Source organism: Coptis chinensis, chromosome 3, assembly GCF_015680905.1.
Source record: "Coptis chinensis isolate HL-2020 chromosome 3, ASM1568090v1, whole genome shotgun sequence".
Lineage (NCBI taxonomy): Eukaryota > Viridiplantae > Streptophyta > Magnoliopsida > Ranunculales > Ranunculaceae > Coptis > Coptis chinensis.
The window spans coordinates 119,950,603-119,974,220 of NC_141458.1; the positions used below are offsets into that span (position 1 = coordinate 119,950,603).

General features: G+C 36.2%; 1 pseudogene across 1 annotated transcript; it reads left to right on the forward strand.

Annotated features, from left to right (window-relative positions):
* The first annotated feature begins 739 nt into the window (after positions 1 to 739).
* Positions 740 to 20,479, forward strand: LOC147513734 (callose synthase 5-like; annotated as a pseudogene). Its single transcript, XR_015215614.1, has 41 exons — positions 740 to 938; positions 1,023 to 1,123; positions 1,534 to 1,752; positions 1,838 to 1,948; positions 2,024 to 2,152; positions 2,284 to 2,376; positions 2,612 to 2,703; positions 2,862 to 2,988; positions 3,108 to 3,245; positions 3,335 to 3,411; positions 3,504 to 3,582; positions 3,672 to 3,797; positions 3,887 to 4,001; positions 4,341 to 4,675; positions 5,079 to 5,131; positions 5,230 to 5,290; positions 5,424 to 5,505; positions 5,734 to 5,783; positions 5,906 to 5,992; positions 6,263 to 6,385; positions 6,479 to 6,571; positions 6,711 to 6,797; positions 6,875 to 7,035; positions 7,616 to 7,739; positions 8,712 to 8,806; positions 8,911 to 9,034; positions 9,123 to 9,274; positions 9,701 to 9,810; positions 9,941 to 10,066; positions 10,141 to 10,209; positions 11,399 to 11,588; positions 11,693 to 11,804; positions 11,911 to 12,030; positions 12,191 to 12,306; positions 12,418 to 12,501; positions 14,943 to 15,055; positions 15,705 to 15,934; positions 17,552 to 18,349; positions 18,875 to 18,925; positions 19,033 to 19,218; positions 19,851 to 20,479. The product of XR_015215614.1 is annotated as a callose synthase 5-like (transcript).
* Positions 20,480 to 23,618: the final 3,139 nt, after the last annotated feature.

Here is a 23,618-nt window from a genome sequence, read left to right on the forward strand (position 1 = left end):
TTAAATTCTAACTTATCTAGCAAAAAAAAAGGGGGATGAAATTAGTTTTCAAAATTATGATAAATAAAGAAATTTTAGAACAAAACACACAAAAAATCAACACGAACGGGCTGCAAAATCGAGTGATTTAGAGTTGAAAATTGATCAGTAAACAACGATCAATTAATATAATCATTTTCAGCAATGATGCAGACAATCGTTTTTTTTTTTTTTTTTTCTGTATGAGAAATGTTTTTGGGGTTATGAGGTAAAGGAAATGGAGATAAAGAGGTGAAAAAGAAGAATTGAATGAACATAGAAACTACTAATTTTTTTGTAGGGAAACTTTCTGTTTTTGTTTTTTCCATTTTAGCGCGCGCGTGAGTGAAAATGAGCGCGAAAACTTGCGATTTTCTGTCTCTCCTGATTTATAGTAATATCTATGACGTGGATGCCCCTCAGAGAGCTCGAATAGTAATTCCAACCTTTTCACTCCTGTCTTTCCTCTCTACTTCTAATTATGGTCTCCATCATTTCCCAACTTTCATCCGATCCATGCATTGTCTCGATCTTAATCTCTTATAATATAATAATTCTCACCTTACATACCTGCATGCATGTCTTTTAAACACTGTTACTATACATGCTTCCAATTTTCTAAGTATTTGATCATCAATCGGTCATTTCGTTTTGTTTGATTAATTTCTAATTTGTTTATGATTGGTTGGACATTTGAAAGTAGATTAGAGGAGGAATTGAAGGTCGAGGTTACTAAATGGCGAACATCGACAAAGGGCCAGCAGGGCTTACGAGGCGACCATCACGAAGCGCGGCCACAACCACATTTTCTTTAGAGGTGTTTGATAATGAAGTTGTACCTTCATCACTACAAAGCATTGTTCTAATCCTCCGTGTTGCCACTGAAATCGAAAATGAACGTCCGAGGGTCGCTTATCTTTGTACGTTCTTTTCAATTCAAAATTATTACTAACATTTTTCCGTGTCCATCCATAATTTATTTATGTGATTTATTTGCATTTAAGGTCGATTTTACGCATTTGAGAAGGCTCATAGGTTGGATCCAAGCTCGACTGGTAGAGGTGTTAGACAATTTAAGACCGCACTCCTCCAACGTTTAGAACGGGTCAGATTTTCTCATTCTCAATTTTTCACGTGTCCATAAAATATATTCTTGTTCTTGTAATTTAACTTCTTTAAAGAAAACGAGGGCTTCAACAGTAAATTCATCACGCCATTAAATTTTTTTTCAATTTTATCCCTTGCTAAACACGGATATTACAGCTCAGGCTATTTTTTGTTTTATTTTTTTTATTTTGTCTTTTTGTAAAAATAAAATGGTAGTTTCACGTCCATAAATTAATGAAAAATAAAATAAAATAGGAAATTGTTAACGTGGCAGAAACGTACAAAAATGCTAATAATAATAATAAATGACTTCCAATTTTGTACCCGGGCCCATAGTCCAACAAAATCCGAAATATCTTTCGGCACAACCATAATAATACCAATATCTCGATATATATATAACTACAGGACAATGCATCGAGTCTGGCATCAAGAGTTAAAAAGAGTGATGCAAGAGAAACCGAAAGTTTTTACCAACAGTATTACGAACACTATGTACGAGCACTTGACAGAGGAGAACAAGCAGATAGAGCTCAACTTGGTAAAGCATATCAAACAGCTGGTGTTCTTTTTGAAGTTCTCTGTGCTGTTAATAAGTCTGAAAAAGTCGAAGAAGTTGCCCCAGAGGTAAAACAAAAAACATTTACTTACCCCACATTATTATTTTACAAGTAGAAACTCTAGTGTAATCTGTGTGTTTTACTTTTTAAAGATTATTGCGGCGGCTAAAGATGTACAAGAAAAGAAGGAAATATATACACCGTATAATATACTTCCATTGGATCTTGCTGGTGCTTCACAATGTATCATGCAATTTGAGGAGGTACTTGTTTTTTATTTGTTACTATATGTCGAGATTATGTAGTGCCTTGGGATAATGTTTTGTGTGTATGACTAGATTAAAGCAGCAGTTTCGGCTTTAAGGAACACACATGGATTGAATTGGCCTAGTGCATTTGAGCAGCATAAGCAGAAGTCAGGAGACTTGGATTTACTTGATTGGTTAAGAGCTATGTTTGGGTTTCAGGTATATATAATTACAAGTTCACGACATATGTGACTTTAATTGATTTTTGTTGTTATAATAGACTGTGAAGTTGTTTGTTTTTTTTCATTTTTGTTTTCTAATTCTTTGTTGGTCCGTAATGATGTTTAAAGAGAGACAATGTGAGGAATCAACAGGAAAATCTGATTTTACTGCTTTCCGAGGAACATATAAAGCTGTTGCCCAAGCCCGAGCCTCTGAACAAGGTATGTATATTCTGTTATTCTAACTCTTAATTGCCTCGGAGTTGTTATAATGGTTATTTCTTAACAATCTTCACAAGACATGACATATTGACTGATAAAGTGATGTCGCCTTTCCAGTATCTTAGATGTTGACATATTGTCCATTATTGAACAGTGGTTCCATTAGTGTCAACTGATATTGTATGAGATATTCTGAACATTACCTCTGATCAACTAATAATATTTTCCGCTGCAGCTTGATGATCGAGCTGTTGACATCATTATGAGTAAATTATTCAAAAATTACAAAACATGGTGCAAATTCTTGGGACGAAAGCACAGTTTAAGGTGACGCATCCTTTTCCACATACCTTTTTGTCTATCCCTCTCCCCAAACCATAGAAAACGACGCCTTTTTATGTTTCAACTGCTACAGCTGTGTTTCTCATCCACATACTATAGCTCTAATTCTGAAATATAAATGTGATATACTGTACTGTCATCAGACTCCCGCAAGGGCAACAAGAAGTGCAGCAGAGGAAGATACTCTATATGGGTCTTTATCTTCTTATTTGGGGTGAAGCAGCTAACATTAGATTTATGCCAGAATGCCTATGCTACGTTTTTCATAATGTGAGTTCAATTCTATTATAGTACATTACATGTTTGATGCATTTCGTCTTATATATTTGCACCTCCCAATATAGATTCTGCATCAATTTTTTGAATAACAAGTTCTCAACTGTAATCAGATGGCATATGAACTTCATGGTCTATTAGCTGGAAATGTTAGCATTGTGACTGGAGAAAACATCAAACCTTCATATGGTGGGGATGATGAAGCATTTCTGAGGAAGGTTGTAACACCATTGTATCGAGTGTTAGAGAAGGTATATTTCAGTAAAGATGTTCTATTTGCCTGAAACATTATGCTTTGTGCTCTTTACATATACCTAAGCTGTGCTGCTGTTGCCTCCAGGAAGCAAATAAAGCAGGGCATGGGAAGGCCCCTCATTCATCTTGGTGTAACTACGATGATCTAAATGAATATTTCTGGTATATAAGGAATTTACATTTCATATAATTTGTGCTTGTATCCTCAGTGGTTGGTGTCATCATTGTTAAGTTTTTGTACACATACAATTCAGGTCTCCAGATTGCTTCTCTTTGGGATGGCCCATGCGTGATGATGGTGATTTCTTCAAATCAACGCGAGACTTGACACAGGTATTCTAAACTGTATTTTTGGACCATTACCATGATTACATTCTTAACTTCATATAACAACGGCCTATGTTTCAATAAAACTGTTCCAGGGAAAACAAGGAACTCGTAGAAAATCTGAAAGCACTGGAAAATCATATTTTGTTGAGACGAGAACATTTTGGCATATATTTCGAAGTTTTGATCGTTTTTGGACCTTCTATATACTGGCACTGCAGGTATTGCATTACTGTATTAACCACTTTTGCAGTTGACCTAGTTTCTTTTGTGAACTAACTATCAAATGCTTGGAATTGTTTTGCCGCAGGCAATGGTGATTATTGCATGGAAAGCTACTTCACCGTTGGATGTACTGCGGAAGGATCTTATAAAACCCGTGTCTAGTATATTCATCACAGCAGCTGCGCTTCACCTACTTCAAAGTATGATTGCCCTTATATTGTTCCAAGGATCTAATTCTAGATCAAATATTCTTCATTTCCATTATCTGTGCTTCCATCTAACTCGATAGTATACTAAGATATTCGTAGTGGCAGTTGTAGGTAAAAGCTGAACCAGTCAACTTAATTAATAAATAAAAATGGCAGTTGCATAGAATGTAGTAGTGCTACAACTCCTGTATGGAAACTTCAGGGATATGCTTTTATTCAAACAACCTTTCCTAAAAACAAACAGTCATGCTGCTTGTCTCACTTGATGAAGGTTGCTTTTGTGTTGTTGAAGAAAATTTTACATTCTTTCCCCATTTCTGGTTTTGGCAGGTATTCTGGAATTACTTTTAAACTTTCCGGGCTATCATAGATGGAGGTTTACTGATGTGCTGAGAACACTTCTTAAGATAGTAGTTAGTCTTGCATGGGCTGTTGTCCTTCCATTTTTTTACTGGCATTCATTACAAGTTGCTCCTGACCAAGTGAAAGATGTAATGAACTGGCTTCGCCAAGTAAAGACAATACCACCTTTGTATGCTATGGCGGTGATTCTGTACTTACTTCCGAATTTACTAGCAGCACTATTGTTCATCTTTCCAATGCTCAGACGCTGGATTGAAAACTCAGATTGGCACATAGTGAGGTTTTTATTGTGGTGGTCCCAGGTATCCATGACCAAGCCCATCCTTTTCCTCTCTTCCGCACACATGCCATTATTTTATTTTATTTTTTATTTTGGATTCTCTTGGCTGCATGAAGTATGATTTCCCACAAATTAATTGGAGCTAAAAGAAAATTTTCAACATAATACTGCAAAATAACATAAGCTATTGTGAGGTGCACCCAATCTCTTAAATGGAAAAGAATCAGAAACTGTTTCTCCTGTATTCAGATGTATTTTCTTTGGTATTTGAATCTCTCTTCTTATTTTCTTTTTCCCTTTCAAAGCATGTATCGGTATCTTGCATTCTTTTATATTCCCATTTTGATGCACCCCATTTATTAGCTAAAAGAGCTGTTTTCTTTGCTTATCTTTTTCCTTAAAGGATACTTCATCATAATTTGCAGCCCAGAATTTATGTTGGAAGGGGAATGCATGAAAGTCAGTTTTCTCTTATAAAGTAAGTTTGACAAGTGACGCATATGAATTCATAATTTGATTAAGGGACTATTTCAGCTCAGATTAGTTCATTTGTTCGGATCTTTTTCTCAATGACAGGTATACCTTGTTCTGGGTGCTTCTTTTGTGCTCCAAACTAGCGTTCAGTTATTTCATCATGGTAATTCTTATCTGTCTGCTGCTTCTCCATAGAGGGACTTTAATTCTACTAATATATGACTCTGCATAAGGAAATAATCACTGACTAATATCAATTGTCTTTTGTTTGTTTGTGAAATTAATATTTTCTCCAGATAAAACCTTTGATTCAGCCAACAAAAGATATAATGAGCATCAGTCGTGTAAAATATATTTGGCATGAATTTTTCCCCAATGGTATTCAACTTTTTGTACACATTTATCTTGTTTCAATTTACTTGTAGCTACCTACTCTAATTTTATATATAATCGGAAATTTTCTTCTTCCGTCGTTTCATTCATTAGGTAAAACATAATGTAGTAATTCTTTTCCCAAAGGTCTTCATTGTGCCCTACCAAATCCAACATTTGACTAACTGTTTTTTTGTGTTTCTTTTTTCTTTTCTCCTTGATTTATTCACACAGCTAAAAACAACATTGGTGCTGTTGCATCACTCTGGGCGCCAGTAGTCTTGGTATGTCTTGGTACAACATTTCCTTCTTTACTAAAGCGATATAGATTTTAGCTGAGTATGTTCATGATGAGTATATAAGCGTTGTTGATGTAGTAACTAATCAGTAGGCGAAATATATGCAGGTTTTTTTTATGGACACTCAGATTTGGTATTCTATTTTCTCAACCATTTATGGTGGCATTTCTGGTGCTTTTAGCCGTCTTGGGGAGGTAATGTGTTTTTGGTGTCGACATACAGTGCTACCAGCTCTCAGTGTATTACAGTTTCCTTGACATGTTTACACTTTACACACCAATTATGGAAAAAAGGGAGTTATCAAACATCCATCTCTCTAACTGAAACTATGACAAACGCACATAAGGATTGTTGGGAACTATTTATGTGAGATCCATCTAAGCGTCATTGTTTTTTCTCTTACTTCCATTTATTTTTTATTTTTCTTCTTCTTCTTCTTAACATCCTTTTTTACTCTTAAGTAGATACGGACTCTGGGCATGCTAAGATCAAGATTCCAATCCTTACCTGGAGCCTTCAACTCATATTTGGTACCTTCGGAAAAAAGTCGGAAAAAGGGATTTTCTTTCTCAAAGCGTTTTGCAGAGGTTACATTTTGTATATCTGCGTATTGTAAGTTTGCTATCCTGGAAACTATAGTTTCAAATGACGTGATTTTATTTTCATTTGCTGCTTCACAGGTGCCAGCAAATAGGAGAACTGAAGCTGCAAAATTTGCTCAGTTATGGAATGAGGTGATATGTAGTTTCCGAGAAGAAGACCTCATAAGCGATAGGAAAGGCCTCTCAACTCCATAGTTAGCAAATTTGTTCTCCTATTTTCTTACTTTCACTGTTCAGTTAGAATTATCTTGAAAATCTACTTACCCAGAAAACAGTTCAAGTAAAATCATCTTGGTTGCTCTTTTATTCCAGGGAGATGGATCTATTGCTAGTCCCCTATACATCAGATCCTAGTCTCAAATTGATACAATGGCCGCCTTTCTTGCTTGCCAGCAAGGTCTGTGAGATCACCTTTCTGTATCGTTTGATAATAGCTGCTACTTGTGATTGTTGATTTTTCATCTATGCGTGCAGATTCCTGTAGCACTAGACATGGCTGACCAATTTCGATCTAAAGATTTGGATCTGTGGAAACGTATTTGCGCTGATGAATATACGAAATGTGCTGTGATTGAATGCTACGAGTCGCTAAAACTTGTCCTCAATGTTTTAGTTGTTGGGGAAAATGAGAAAAGGTTCTTCTTTATCACGTTAATGACAAACCATTTGCATCAAGTCTTTTCATTTCACTCTTAGTTAGTTATCGTACTCTCTAGCCAGAAAGTTTTCCTTTCAAGCTTTCTGTATTTTTGTTTTATAGCATATATATTATGACACATCCTGACTGTTTGAAATTGGCAACAGTAGTCATTAATCACATCAATTCTCTTCAGAGCTATATTCCATTTTTAAACGTGTCTTCAGGCTTCAGCGATAAGTTTATACATTCTCTAATCCATACCCTTTTCATTCTTTCCTTTTCCACTCTTTCAAAGTTTTCAAGGATACGCATGGCACTCTTGGTTCTTAAAATTCTAGACATGCGACACCATGTACCCTGTGATTGCAGTTGATAAACATGTAAAGTTCAGTCCTGTGGATAACCTATTCTGGTAGAAGAAATCTAAGACTGAAAATAAAAAACATGAGGTCACATAGATGCTTTCTTACTAGTAAAAATGTGGCTGACTCTATTGCTAAAAATACCCATTCTCAATCCCAAAATCTACACCCTAACCAATTTTCATTTCCTTTTCTTTGCTCATGGTACAACAGGATAATCAGTATTATCTTCAAAGAAGTTGAAAGTAACATATCGAAGAATACTTTTCTGGCCAATTTCAGAATGGGTCCTTTGCCTGCCCTTTGCAAGACATTTGTGGAGCTCATCGGGATCTTGGTGAGTCCTGAAACAGAACTAGTTCTGAGATATTTGCTTTATTTCTGTGTTTATTTTCTGAGGGCTATGCTGTGCTTGGCTATTATATAATTTGTAATTAGAGGTTCCCTTTTGGGAGCAGGAAATGATCTTTAGGGTAGCTTCTTGCCAGCTCCTTAAGGCTCTGTTTGGCCATGTGAAATTCGGTAGTACTCGACCATGTTTAGGGTATGGAAAACAAGTGGTGGATACTCAAAAAGTAGTTACTCTAGAAACTGTTTGGTCCCTTTTTCTTTAGAGAGATTGTCTCGTCCTATTTTTCATTGTTTTTTTTTTCAACTCCCCCAATGGAATAAAAATCCCAAAAAAAAAACACAAATCGACCAAAGAAAACCCGTATCAATAACTTCAAAAAGTGATGTTTTTTGAAGAATCATTGAAGAATCAAAGTGATGGTCGGTCAATTGGAATGGAGACGGTGAAGAAGAAGAAACCATAGACCATTTATGTTTTTTTTGTTGTTTGCTCCTCCTGTTTATGATCTCTAGTTTTAATTTGGAATGGTGAAAGGAAAAATTTGTGAGAGAAGAAAATGAGTGGGTGAAGAAGAAGGCTCAATTTTTTGAGTGTATAACTTGAATGAATAATAAAATGATGTTTTCTCTCTCCTGTATTTCTCTCGTGTATTACGTTATCTCACCTAAACCCAAAGATCCACTATACACGTTTTTTCTGGTTTCAAAATATACCTGGTTTATACCCTACTCATTAGTTGTGGCCCCAATTCATAAAATGGACGGGACCAAACACTAAGACCTGGTATACAGGGTCTTATTCCTTCTACAGCTTGGGCAATTCATGCTGCCAAACAAGGCCTAAGTGTTGATGTAATTGTCACTATTATGTCATTGTATTTGGTTTTACAGATCAAAGAAGAAAATTCTATGTTTTCTTTTGTTTTGTGGAGTAATACCTTTTTTACCTCTATTGCAGAAAAGTGCTGATCCAACTAAACGGAATACTGTAGTATTGTTGCTGCAGGATATGTTGGAAGTAGTTACCCGTGATATGATGGTGAATGAGATTCGGTTGGTGAACTCTACAATTCCATACCAACTACGCTAAGATCATCAAGAAAATACACGCGTAAAATACCATGTGATTTATCCTTATTTCTAAAATTGTTTTGCAGTGAATTTGTTGAACTTGGACATGGTAACAAGGATTCAGTCCCTAGAAGACAACTCTTCGCTGGTACTGATCCAAAGCCAGCTATAGTGTTCCCTCCTGTAGCTACAGCACATTGGGAAGAACAGGTAACTTATATATTTTACCAATTATGTTGCTCAAACCAACAAAGTAGAAAAGTAAAACAGAGCATAAGTTTTCTATTGTACAATTCAGATAAAACGCCTCTATCTCCTGTTGACGGTGAAAGAGTCTGCGGTTGATGTGCCAACAAACCTTGAAGCACGTCGAAGAATTACATTCTTTGCAAACTCTTTATTTATGGACATGCCACGTGCCCCTCGAGTTCGTAAAATGCTCTCATTCAGGTTTGTTCCTATGTTATTGATTTTAAGAAGACCATGTACTCTCTTGTATGGCTTTTTTGGGTATATAGTATCATATATGGCAAAAAGGAACACTTCTCAGTGGGAGATTAGGCAGAACCTTCATTGATAGACTATCCACATTTGGCATTTGGGTTTTTTGCCTGTTTGATGGAAAGTCCTATTTGCCTAGGTATCTGAATCACTTTAAGCACACACATACGAGTTCATTCACTTTCTACTGATTCTGTAGAAGACCAGACTTTTGGAGCAATTTAATCCCAGTAACGTATGTTGTCTGTAATCATTTGATTATGCCTATACTCCTTTCCACTAGAATGTCATGTGCTTTTTTCTATTATTATTATTATCGGACAATACTATTTTTTGTTCTGTTTTGTATGACGTTCAATTATTTTGTGTTTGCAGCGTTATGACTCCATACTATAGTGAGGAAACTGTCTACTCCAAAAATGATCTTGAGCTGGAGAATGAAGATGGTGTATCAATCATATTCTACCTACAAAAAATCTTTCCAGGTTTTAATATATTTATATCCTTAGAAATATATCTTGGAGCATAGTTTAAGTAGTATACTCCATTTCAATGGCATTGATGTGATAGATTTCATCAATTGCTTCATTTACAATATTTTATTTTCTGGATTAGATGAATGGGATAACTTCATGGAGAGGCTTAATTGTAAAAGAGAAAGTGAGGTTTGGGAAAATGAAGAAAACATCTTGCAACTACGTCACTGGGTCTCCTTACGTGGACAAACACTATGTAGAACAGGTTGCTACGCATTTGAATCTTTAAATTAGTTTCTTCACTACTTATTGCATACTTACTGACTATTAGTCTTTCAGTTAGAGGAATGATGTATTACCGGAGGGCTTTGAAACTTCAGGCTTTTCTTGACATGGCTTCTGAAAGAGGTATGAACATGAAAATTCTGTGACCATTTCCAAGTATGTTGAATGCATCCTTCTGATAAGCAAGTCATCCATGCCAGACGAGTCAGCCCCAAAACCATATTTGTTTTGTTTGATAATCACCATGATCACTATGTTTTCTGTATTTGTTGTAGGAAGTAAGGGGGAGACTAGGAATCAGTATTGTTAAAATCCTTTATACTGTAGTGGCTTCTGTCCCCCATATTTCTTGGATGTTACATTGTACCTCGCCTCCCATTACGAGAGGCCATATAATATTTAACTTGTATTAGTTTGACCCATTTAGAGTTTCTAGTTGGCCCCATTCTCCACTCACTGACAATGCCAACTCTGGCAGCCGGTAACCGGAGTTCTGAGAAGATAAGTTTGCTTACTGGCTTCTTTCATCTTGTTTGCTGATTTTTCTGGCAACGGTTTTTCAGTTGCTGAGTATTTTACTCTTTTTGCTGTGGTTGCTGATTGTCTGTTGCTAAGAGTTGGTCTAGTATTCGGCTGCTGCTTTGAAGTCAAACTGTGATCTGGTTTTTTAGTGTTTATGGGATTCTTTCTTACATTCTTTGTGATAATGCTTGTTCATAGATACCCTGGCTTTTGGTTATAGTCCAATCAGGTTGTAGTTACGCACTTGCGCCTCCATCCTGCTATTTCTTGATGGGAGCTGTTGATACAAACTTGGGGATAGTGTTGGAAGTTGTTGCCTCTCCATGCCAACAATCTTCTTGACCTCTATCCAATCTTTAATGTTGCAATTTGTTTTTGCACCCCCCCAGCCCACCGTCCACACACGGATTTCCTGTCTTTGAAGTTGGAAATGTGAGGGAGAGAGTATAGAGGAGTAAAGTTTGAAGATCAGCGCCTGGTTATGTTAATGGTCTTTTGTTTCTGGTTCCCGTTTCTTGCATTGGATGTCCAGCCTCATTATTTACCTGTGTTCATTCGGTATCCTCATTATGACGATGTTAGTGGACGTCTACTAATATATTTGGAGAAATTAATATAATTAACATATCAAAAAACAATATTTAAAGAAATAAAACAAAATAAACCACCCACGCCTAGCCTGCTTAGGTGCCCTCTCACCGCCCACATTCCGCTTAGTCATTCTTCTTGAGTGATATTGTATTGCTAGTAAATCTGTTGTGAGTAATGTGGTGTTTATTATATATGACAGAAATTTTGGATGGCTACAAGGCAGTTACAGCTCCATCAGAGGAAGAGAAGAAGAGCCAAAGATCGCTGTATGCTCAACTAGAGGCTGTTGCTGACATGAAATTTACATACGTTGCTACCTGTCAGAACTATGGCAATCAAAAGAGATCTGGAGATCGTCGTGCCACTGACATTCTAAACTTGATGGTCAAGTATGTTTATCTTTCCCCTTCAAATCTGTATTTTCATTCAAGTTGACTCACTGGGAGGATATTCACTTGGTTTAAGAAACTAACAAGAAGTGCTTCTCATGCAGTAATCCATCTCTACGAGTAGCATATATTGATGAAGTGGAAGAGAGAGATGGTGGCGGGGTACAAAAGGTTTACTATTCTGTTCTAGTTAAAGCAGTTGAAAAAATGGACCAGGTATTTATCCTTACAAGCCTTTGTAGTTAGTTACATTAAGAGTTTAGAACCATTGACAGTCCCTTTTTCGAGTGGTATATGAATTTCCTGTCTTTATTATGAAAAGGAAATCTACCGCATAAAATTGCCTGGTAGTGCAAAGATAGGGGAAGGAAAGCCTGAAAATCAGAACCATGCTATAATTTTCACTCGTGGCCAAGCTCTTCAAACGATCGACATGAACCAGGTATTCCTAGTTTTTTTTGTAATTTACCATGATGTTTCTTTACTGTGAGACTATTGGTGCTAGTTTATCTAAAACTTTTCCTTTTTTTTTTTTTTTTTTTTCTTATAATAAAAACAATTATGTAATTAACTTTTTTTCCCCTTTTCAAATTTTGTTGCAGGACAATTACTTGGAAGAGGCTTTAAAAATGCGTAATCTCTTAGAAGAATTCCACGAGGATCATGGAGTACGCCCACCTACAATTCTTGGTGTCCGTGAGCATATTTTTACTGGAAGGTAAGTGTGGTGAAGATGATCATTAGGGTCTTTGAGAACAATTTATATCATTGTCAATCAGGGAAACTATATTATCAAGTCTGTTCTAATGTGTGACTCTCTCGTCTGTAGTGTCTCTTCTTTGGCTTGGTTTATGTCCATGCAAGAAACAAGTTTTGTCACTATTGGCCAAAGAGTTCTTGCAAACCCTTTGAAGTAAGTTTAAAGTTTTCTATTAAGTTAATTTTCTTTCCTAGTCTTTATATCTGGGTTTTGTCCTTGATAGAGAAAGTCAGAAACCAGAAAAAGAACAAAAATCATCCAAAAAAAAAATAAAAGACTGCAGTAACAATTTATTTCTTTTCTAAACTTAGTAAAACAATTGTTTGAACCTCTTCCCGAGGTTTTCTCTCCTGGAATAATGTTTTAGTATACTAGCTTTGAAGAACATTGTAACCCTACATACATTTTGAATATACGCTATTTTTGCTGAGTAATTAGGATGCAGCTGTGAATAGATGATGAGTTTGAACATATGGAGATTAACAGTTATTGATTCATGGCTCATCGCATCACGCAAGTTACATCCTTAACATCAAATTTGGACAAAGGTCAAAAACAAGAAGAAAAGAAAGCTAAGCTAAAGTTCTTTCAATGATGACAAAAGTAAAGATATTTTATAATGATCTCAAAAGTGTGGCTAACAATGTGTCAATGACATGACTCCAAGACTAAATGACTTCGTATGAGCTCCCTGTGGAGACCCTAAAACCAAGGATAAACCTCTCACCCTTGTTAGCAATTCGGCGAATACGTATTTTTGAAGGGTAAACGTTTAAAACTTTCGAATCTTTCACAGATTCGGTATAATTTGCGTTTTTTTAGTCGAGACATTTGAAACACGAATGCACAAATTAATGAAAAATTCGTTCAAAAAATACGGGTTAATTATGAGAAAGAAATTTAATGGGAACAGTAAAACCACTTGAAATTTCTTTGATTGGTTGAGAGAAAAAGAATGAGAAAGAGAAATAGCTCTTCTACTAGCTGGATCTCTGCTTTGTATGGCAAGTGGATCAAAGCTTGTTTACAAATTTTAGATCTTGAAGAGAAACCACAATGAGAACTTTTTTGTTGCTTGCAATAGATCTCCCCAAGTTATTCGTAATGAGTGTATGATTGCATTTGTTGTCTCTTTCAGCTTCAAGCAAGACTGACCTATTTTATTCACTTGGATCTAAACTTCTTCTTTCCAAAGTTTTAGATGAACCTGGTTCTTTCCAAAGTTTTAGATGAGAGTGGCGGCGGAATTGGGATGACTGTTATGTCATCTTCTATCTGACAAAATAGGGAAGTGTGGGGGCCAAAAGGCCCCATCCAATGGTTTGTTAAGTGCAATCAATACTATGGGATCTATCCAAAAATCAACCAAAAGTCAACAATTGCGGCTGGGCTTATAAACTGATGGGCCTCTAAATTTGACATGGTATTGCACAATTGGCTAGCCCAATTGATGCTATTGGGTTTATGGATAATGGGCAATTGGGCTGGCCGGCTGGCGAAGTTGTTTCACGAAGGTGAAGTTGTTTTGCGCAAAGAAGAAATCATCGATGTCTCGCTGGCCGTAGGCACTGGCATACCCTAGTAGCTTACAAAGTTAGGTTGGGACTTGGGTTTGTTCCGGTACACCCACTCACAAACAGCTTACAAAGTTACAAACAAATCTATTTGTTCCTGTACTCTTATTCTCTCAAAAAAATAAGTTTTAAAGGAAATCAGTTTAATTTAGTTTGTACTTTTACTTTTAATAATATTATATATTTGAAATATCTCGAATTTTTGGCTTCCGATTTTTGCAACCAAACGTTTAAAACACGTACAAATTAAATTCCGCATAATTACCGTATTGTGAATTTTTTACCGAATATTTGACCGTACCATTTTTTTGGATCACCGAATAATTCTTGAATTATTCCCGTATCGTATTTTTGCCGTATCCCGAATTGCTAACAAGGCCTCTCACTATGGGCACCCACTAAACTCCTAGCCTAAAATAAGATTTACATTACTGCCTCCAACCACAAGGTATATCCGTATTCCTAACAGAAGTGTTTGATGCAAAACAGCTGATGAAACTCTAAGAGGAATAAAGTATATTAGAAAGTAATGGATATTGCTATGGAGTTGTCTCATTCTTTTAGATCAATAAAAATTAAAATTCCCATCAATGAAAGCCAAGTATAAAGCAACGCAAACAGAAGGGCACTATAAAGGTCCTACCTCTCGCTTCCTTGGCAAAACACCAACAAAGCTACACATCTCGAATCCAAATTTAGTTACTACATCCGTCTGATATGGTAGCGTTGTTGTTAATAGCCGAGCAATGCACATTGTGGTATTGCTCTTGAAGCAGGACGTACCTAGCCACTCGTCATTCCAAAATGAAATAGAAACTCTAGGAACGGGTTAAAGCATGGTACCTTTTACAAATTTAGCCATCCCTTGAAAGTGGGTTGATAGTAAGATGTGAATTCTTAAAGTTGCGATTTCTCACCTTACAGTTGAGAAGAATTGTCTTATCTTTGTATTAGAACAATATTTTATACATTTGTGACATTTTCAAGATATAAAGTGTCATCATAATTACATGCTTTCAGGATTCGGTTTCACTATGGCCATCCAGATGTTTTTGATAGAATCTTTCACATTACTCGTGGTGGCATCAGCAAGGCTTCTCAGGGGATCAATTTGAGTGAAGACATCTTTGCTGGTAAGATATCTTCTTCATCTTTTCTCTGTGATTGTAAAAATAATAATAGTAGTAGTAGTAATAACAACAATAGTAAAACTTTTAATGGATACAAGACTTGCAATTGGAACGGTGTGGATGATCATAGAATAGTTTGGATTACAGAAAGAGGGGATAAAGTGTGGCTGAAAATTGTGTTTTAGTTCCCAGATGAAGGAGATGAAGGGTTCATGGAGGAACAAAGAAGAAAAAAGCCATCTTTCTGCTACTGCAGCGCACTCAGTTAAACTGAATATAGGAGGTTTACTAGTATGTACCTTAGTGTTGAGATGTTTAGTATAGTCCCACATGGAAAATTAAAGCCTATTATTAATATATATGAATCTTGGGACCACTCCACTCATAGCCAATTGGTTTTGAGTTGGATGCTCCAAAGTTTAGTAGTTAGTGCTTCGGTAAGGAAGCAAGAGGTCCGACGAAAAAGAACGAGTGGGCCAATGGTTCCATTCTAGTTGGAAAGTCTTAGTGCCCATGCAGATGTCTATAGAACCTCGCTGGGATTTCTGCATTGTAACTTACTATATCATTAAAACTGAATTTTAATCATAAAAGAAAAGCTAAAACAGTTTTTCAGTTCACTTGCTCTTTGACTACATTTTTCTTTCATTAGGTTTCAACTCGACTTTAAGGCGTGGTAATGTCACCCATCATGAGTACATCCAAGTTGGGAAAGGGAGAGATGTCGGCCTCAACCAGATTTCTCTATTTGAAGCAAAAGTGGCATGTGGAAATGGTGAACAAATACTCAGCAGAGATATCTATCGATTAGGTCATCGTTTTGACATGTTTCGTATGTTGTCGTTTTACTTTACGACCATTGGGTTTTACGTCAGCTCTGTGGTAATATTCTCAACTCATCTATTTATTTTCTAGAGTACAGGACATAGGAAATGATATTACAGTGAATGGAAATTGAAGCATATTTATTCATTAGATCTGTATCTATAAAACCTGTATATACATATATAATTACTATTTTGCATTTATCAAGGAGTATAAGTTATGACATTGAATAAGTAAAGAAACTGTACAGTAACAAGAAAACCCAATACTCTGTCAAACCATTAGTCACATTTATAACCACATCAGAACTATTCTTATTTTTACAAATAAGTAGATACCATCTATGTTATTGTGTTTGGAACTTTTGAGTTTTTGGATGCATACTTCATACTTGATACTTGAAGGAGAATATTAATTAGGAAGCTATATAACATATAAGTTATATCTTTACATATTCCTATATGTTCCAACACCTCCTATCCATGGCTATTCAGCTAACACCTGCCTAAAATCTACATTGAGAGGTAGAAAGCAGATAAACATAATGTGTGTTTGTGTTCATCAGTGTACTTGCATGCAGTGTTGGAATATGTATATGTATGGATTTTTTTCCTGTATTAAACAAGTGAGCCTACAGGATGAGTTATAAGTTGATATGTTGCGTAGATGATCTCCCCACCATGGAGTTCATCTCCACAAAAATCAACTCATTTGAACATCTCTAATCACGTTAAAAGTTGCGTTCAAGTTTGTAGTAAAATTATTGGTTCATTGTTATCTCAATTTTGCAAATCACTACCGAGTACTGATTAACGTTATGAATTTCAAATGAGTTGAGTTTTCCTGAAGGTAATCTCCTTTGGCAAGGCAAGACCATATGAAAAAATTGTTTAACGTATGAGTTGAGGAAGATTTCCCCACTGTGAAGATCATCCTTACTGAAAAGAAGCTTATTTTAAAATTAATTAACAATGTCAAAAGAGGAACTGAGAAGTTGGAGAGTTCTGACCTTATAATGGAAGAAATAAATAAATAAATTGAAACAAGAACATACATTGTTGGGTAGATGATAGAACGAGCTGATAGTTATTGAGAATGAGATCCAGTCTGGGAAAAATCGTCCTTGCTGATGATCTGCCCATACCTCAATTGTTATGGGCACCATAGAGTGTGCTAACCAGAGATTATCACTGATCCCCAACTCATTTGTTATCTCATTTGTTATGGGAGAATGTTGTAACCAGTTGTTGTGATATATAAGTCTGGATTTGAAGTATTCAACTGTATGACAGAGATTTAGTGTCCTAAAAACTGGCTGCGAAAGTTCTAACATAAACAGATGTGTCCAATCCATTCCCGGCCTTGTCCTGGTTGTGAAATCATAGTCATAATTAAGTTTTCTGCAATAAGGTTAGTTTGACTTAGAAGTTTGTGGTGCTGAATTCTACCAACATGTTCTGTAACTTGAAGTGCACTCTTTGTTCCTACTCAAGTCTTTCTTACAATTTCATTGAAAGGTATGTAAATTAAACGAATTACACAAAACATATGGAGAAATTTCCAGTTATGATTGACTAGTCTATTTGCTTGGGCTCAACCCATTCATTATTTTTACCATCAGTAGTTCTCTTTTCATCTCTTTTCACCAACGTAATTTTTACTGTTATTTTGCAGATGGTTGTCCTTACTGTCTATGTTTATCTTTATGGAAAACTTTACCTGTCATTGAGTGGTTTAGAGAAGTCAGTTATTAAGTTTGCCAAGTCCAAGGGGAAAGATCCTCTAGAGGCTGCCATGGCGTCCCAGTCAGTCGTTCAGCTGGGTCTCTTGATGGCTTTGCCAATGGTTATGGAGATTGGACTAGAAAGAGGATTCAGAACTGCACTTGGTGACCTAATTATCATGAATCTTCAGCTCTCAGCACTCTTTTTCACCTTTTCTCTCGGAACGAGAGTCCATTATTTTGGGCGTACTATTTTGCATGGTGGGGCCAAATACAGAGCCACTGGTCGAGGTTTTGTGGTTCGACATGAAAAGTTTGCAGAGAATTATAGGATGTATTCAAGGAGCCATTTTGTGAAAGGGCTGGAACTGTTGGTATTGCTGATAGCATATGAGGTCTATGGATCTGCAGCTAAAGACACAATCGCTTATTTTCTTCTCACAGGATCGATTTGGTTCCTTGTTGTTGCATGGTTGTTTTCGCCCTTCCTTTTCAACCCTTCAGGTTTTGAATGGCAGAAAATAGTTGAAGACTTTGATGATTGGTCAAAGTGGATTAGCAGCCGAGGAGGTATTGGTGTCCCAGCAAACAAGAGCTGGGAATCCTGGTGGGCAGAGGAACAAGAGCACTTGCAGTACACTGGGTTTTTAGGAAGATTCTGGGAGATTGTTCTTTCCCTGAGATTCTTTATCTACCAATACGGAATTGTGTATCATCTACATATTGCAAATGGAAACACAAGCATCATTGTAAGTGCCATTTTTATTTAGGCTTTCTAGCTGTGATAGGAGTTCAAGGACATGTTGTTGAGAAAACCATTTTTTGAAGTACTTTCTCACTGATCCACTGTCCTCACTGCACACGTGCTGCTATTCTGTCTACCGACCATGGTCTCCATAGTTGATCTCTAACAAGTGGTCTTCCAATTACAGTTTTCAAAATCAATTATTATTTCCTTAAACTTATACATAAATAGTGGTCAAGATCATCACAAGGCAATTTTCTCCATGAGCAAGAAGAATTCCTCTAACTGGTTTTAAGAGAGCCTTTTTATAATATAGTAACTTGAATCATGGGGATATAGGCTACTTATGCATTTGGTGAATTATGCTTTGTTCTTTTCTTTTTTAACTTAAATAGGTTTGTTGCAGTACGCTTGTTAAAAGTGAGGTTTTTTATTGTATGGCCTAAGTCTGGATTTTGTTCAGTTGTATCAAATTATAGCTACTGAGTACTGACACCTTTGCACTTCCAACTTATTATGATGTTATCAGGTTTACGGTCTCTCTTGGCTGGTCATTGTGGCCGTGATGATTATATTAAAGGTCAGCACATGAAGTTTGACAGGGGACTTGTTTATCAAAATTTTACCAGTCAAAAAAATAGTAGGAAATTCTAATGATTTTCCATGTTTCTTTCCTTTCTGTTGCAGATTGTGAATATGGGTAGAAAGACCTTCAGTGCGGATTTCCAGTTGATGTTTAGACTTCTGAAGCTATTCCTGTTCTTTGGGGCCATAGTAACTATCATAATATTGTTCACATTTCTTAAACTGACAGTTGGAGACATCTTTGCCAGCCTCCTAGCTTTCATCCCTACAGGATGGGCACTTTTGCAGGTAATTTCCTCTATCTTCACAGAGAGAGTTATAATTTTGAGAAATCTAATGAGCCATTTAAACGAAACAGGTGTGCAAAGTATATCCATCTTCTCCAGTTCTGTGGGTAGTGATTGATGATAATTGTTTTATGGTACAATGTGTGATTATCTATCACATAATCCTCTGTCTTTCTTGTCGTCATGCGACATCAAAAGTTTGGGCACATACCCGAAAATCACCTGCCACATTAGAAAATATTTCATGATTTTTCTTGGGCTGTATGACAGGACTGTAGAACATTGCAAAATATTCCACACTTCTTTTAATTGTCCATTTAGGGAGACTTTAATGAAGAAATTGGTGCTACATAGCAACATTTTAAATGAGTAAGAATCATTGGCTATGATTTCATCATCTCTACTTTACTTCTGTTATTGAACAATGAAAAATCATTCAACCGAGAAAGATGACAAGTAATTTGAGCTCTTCTTAAACCATAGTTTTTCTTGTCAGCCGGTTTCCTCATTGAGGGTTCATAAAAGCACCTTCGTGCCATTACTAATAATGCTTTGGCAAAAAATTTGGTACTTTCATTACGCTTTAGGAGGTATATTTCATTAGTCTCTGATTCAGTTATGGTTGTTGAGCAGATATCACAAGCGTGTATGCCATTGATGAAAGCCTTGGGGCTATGGGGTTCAGTCAAAGCCCTGGCAAGAGGGTACGAGTACATGATGGGTCTTGTTATCTTTATGCCTGTGGCGATTTTGGCTTGGTTCCCATTTGTTTCAGAATTCCAGACCAGGTTACTGTTTAACCAGGCCTTCAGCCGAGGACTGCAGATTTCACGCATTTTGGCTGGTGGGAAGAAGCATAACTAGAAGCAGCAAATTACAAGAAATTTATACAGAGATGAAAAAGAACAGATATAACCATAATACCAGAAGTGTCGATCCAGGTGAGACTAATGTACTGACAAAATGAAGAGTCAGGTGAACTGATGAAGCATAGGAAGATGCATAAAGATTCTCAACCAAGAGCACAACACCCTCCTAAGTCCTACCAGGAAAAAAATTGGAGAGAACTCACAGCATTATATGTGAATAAGTATGTCATGGTTTTTACATTTTTTTTTGGGTAACCTCTTTGTCCAGTGTAGGATGTATTATGCATTTATGCTATCACATCAATGTTTCATAAAGAGTGAAAAAATGTATCATTTTAAGCTCAAGTCAGTTCGTCTTGCTCGGTTAAGAGTTTTCTTTTTCTTCGTCTTTTATATTCTTTTCTTTTTGGACTTTAATATTCTCCCACTTAATATCTTTGTACTCCCCCATTCTTTAAGGAAACAAAGAACCAAAGGATAAATAAGCTTTTAAGTTCACGGCCCCCTTCTTCTTCTTTAAGTTCAAACTTACGCCAATACCAATCGTGTTTTTCAAGTTGGGAATTGCGTGATGGATCATAGATTTTCGAATACAGGTTAGAGTCATAGATTTTCGAATTATATATCGATTTCAACTTTATCAAAACTTATGAGTTCTTCCATTAAAACTTCCACCCCTAATTTCACAGCATGACTTGGTGCCCTTTTCTGGATGTTCCGGAATATGCAATGTCAAATCATGCGGTAAAATGAATTGACTATCAAAACCAAAATAGATCAAATTTACATGTGTCACCATCCTATGCATTTAATCCAATGCCCACAAATATTTTTCTTAAATGACTTCTACTACCCCTGTGCATATAAAATTACCAAACTACCCTTAGTATTGTTTACATGTGGGCACATGTATCATCATCCTAACTACGAAATCAACAGTTGACAACATCTCAAAACCGAGATTTTGGCTGAAATTTCAAAAACAATTCAACATGAATAACTGATATTTATCTATTTTCTTACCAAAAAAGAAAAAACCACAACACCTCTCAATCACCACCCACCACCGTCTTCCCCACCCTACCACCACAATTGAAACGTTATTTGAGTCCTACACAGAGTCCTGATCTGCTACAAAACAACATTAATTACAGGAAACATCTTTTCCAGAATGAAAGATCCATCATCCATGTCAAACCAAATGATTTTGACTTTAAGGTGACTATTTAGTTAGTTCACCTTCGTTGGATGCTTCATCTGTTCTTTGAGTCCTACACAGAGTCTTGTTACTTACTATAGCTTAATTCTACATTGATCAGAAGGGCGAGAAAGATAAGAAAAGTATCAGAACATAAAAAGATTAATTGGATTGATGGATTGCTAAATGAACAAGGAATCCAAAACTGGTTGCCCTGTTGGTGAAATCAAGCATTCATGTGTTTTGACCCAAGAACAAACTCTTGAAACAGACTTAACTAAAGATGTGCTTGTAGAAATACATGCTTTCGATGTGCTTGTAGAAATACATGCTTTCTCTAATGGATTTGAGTGTCATTGCAAACCAAAGTTCTTGCAAACCAAAGACAATTAAACAACAGAAACATAAATAGTGTCATTGCACATAAACAGTGTCATTGCACAAACACAGACCATTGAAAACACAAACAACTAGACCAACACATCGCCACCAACCCAACAACTTCAGAACCCACAAGATTGGAAAGACAACTCCTTCTGGATGTTGTAGTCAGCAAGGGTACGGCCATCCTCCAACTGCTTTCCTGCAAAGATCAACCTTTGCTGGTCTGGAGGAATACCTTCCTTGTCCTAGATCTTAGCCTTCACATTATCAATAGTATCCGAGCTCTCAACCTCCAGGGTGAGGGTCTTTCCAGTCAGGGTGATGTTTTTTTCTTTTATAAATTAACACAAAACACCAAATTAGTTCGGTGATTGCTTCGATATCTATAACTCGATGTTTTCTTTCTGTCTATCTTTTGTTTTCCTTCTATTTAAACAGTCGTGAATGTTTTGTGGTCTGGGCCGGAGCTGGAGGTGGTGGGAGGGTGGGGATATGGTTCTCTAAGAGAAAAGAAGTTTCAAATAATAACAAAAAAAAAAAAAGAAAGAAAGAGAAACTGACGTGTTAAATTATTTGATTGTTTTTGTTTTTGAAATTTCAACCAAAATCTTGGTTTTTAGATGTTGTCAACTATTGATTTCGTAGTTAGGATGATGATACGTGTGACGTTACTAAGGGAAGGGCCATCAGGGGTTGTCATTTAAGAAAAATATTTGTGGGCATTGGATTAAATGCACAGGATGGTGACAGTAAAATCTATTTTGGTTTTCAGAGACCAACCCCATTTTGGTCATTTCACCAGGGGTAGATTTGACATTGCACATGCACTAACCGGATGACATCCAGTCAAAGAAGATTGACTTAGTCATGCTGTGAAATTGAGAGTGGAAGTCTAATAATAGAAGAACTGACTGGAAGAAGTGTCCCCTTATATATCGTTTCAACTATCAAAAAATATGATTAAAAACGCCAAATTAGACTTGGTGCCTTTTCAGTTCGGGAATTGTTAGTATCATGCGGTTAATGACTATCAGAAGATAAAAAGATATATCTCGGATTCGTAAAGGACCCCGATATGACAGCTATGTGAAATTTTACAGAAATACCACGACCACTTTTTTCCCATTTTGTTCTTAATCCCATGTCATACTTGTATTCAATAAAATCGATATTCATTTCGGAAAATCGTAGATATATATCGAAGATATTTATCACCAAATATATAGATATATCTAAAATATCAACAAATATCGTAAATATTGTAAATATTTCATAATATATCATGATATATTATTTATATTTATTTAAAATATAATAGTAAATATTAAATAAAATTATTATATATACAAAATATCGTCAAATATCTCAAAATCAAAAATATACAAATCGAATATATTCGGAATATATCTAAACATATCATGATATTTATATATCTTTTTTTGAAATTTAAATAAATATCTCCAAATATTATGATATATTGGGATATTTTGTACTACACCTCCAGGATCCAGATATGCTATAAAGAGTTTCAACTTTCAAGACATCTATTTCATAAAATTAGGACGTTACAGAAGGGCCATCGGTTGTCTTATAGCAATGAGTACAATGCAGAAATATTCAGAGACCCACCCCACCATTTCACCATAATATTCAGAGACACACCCGTACTTAAGGCATGGCACCACGTGGTTCTCATTCGTGACTCTGGGGAAGTGCCCCAGTACGTAATTACATTGCTTATAGACCACCCCACCGTTTCACCATTCACTCCTATTCAGAATATGTGATTTGCAAAGACAATGATCATAGTCAGTAACTCAGTATGTTCTGCATCTCTTATCGAAAAAAAAAACACACTCAGTATGTTCTGCATCGGGACTGGATGTCAATCCTGACACCTTAATGACTCTCTGACCGACTTTATTCCAAGAACTGAACGACTGAGGTACA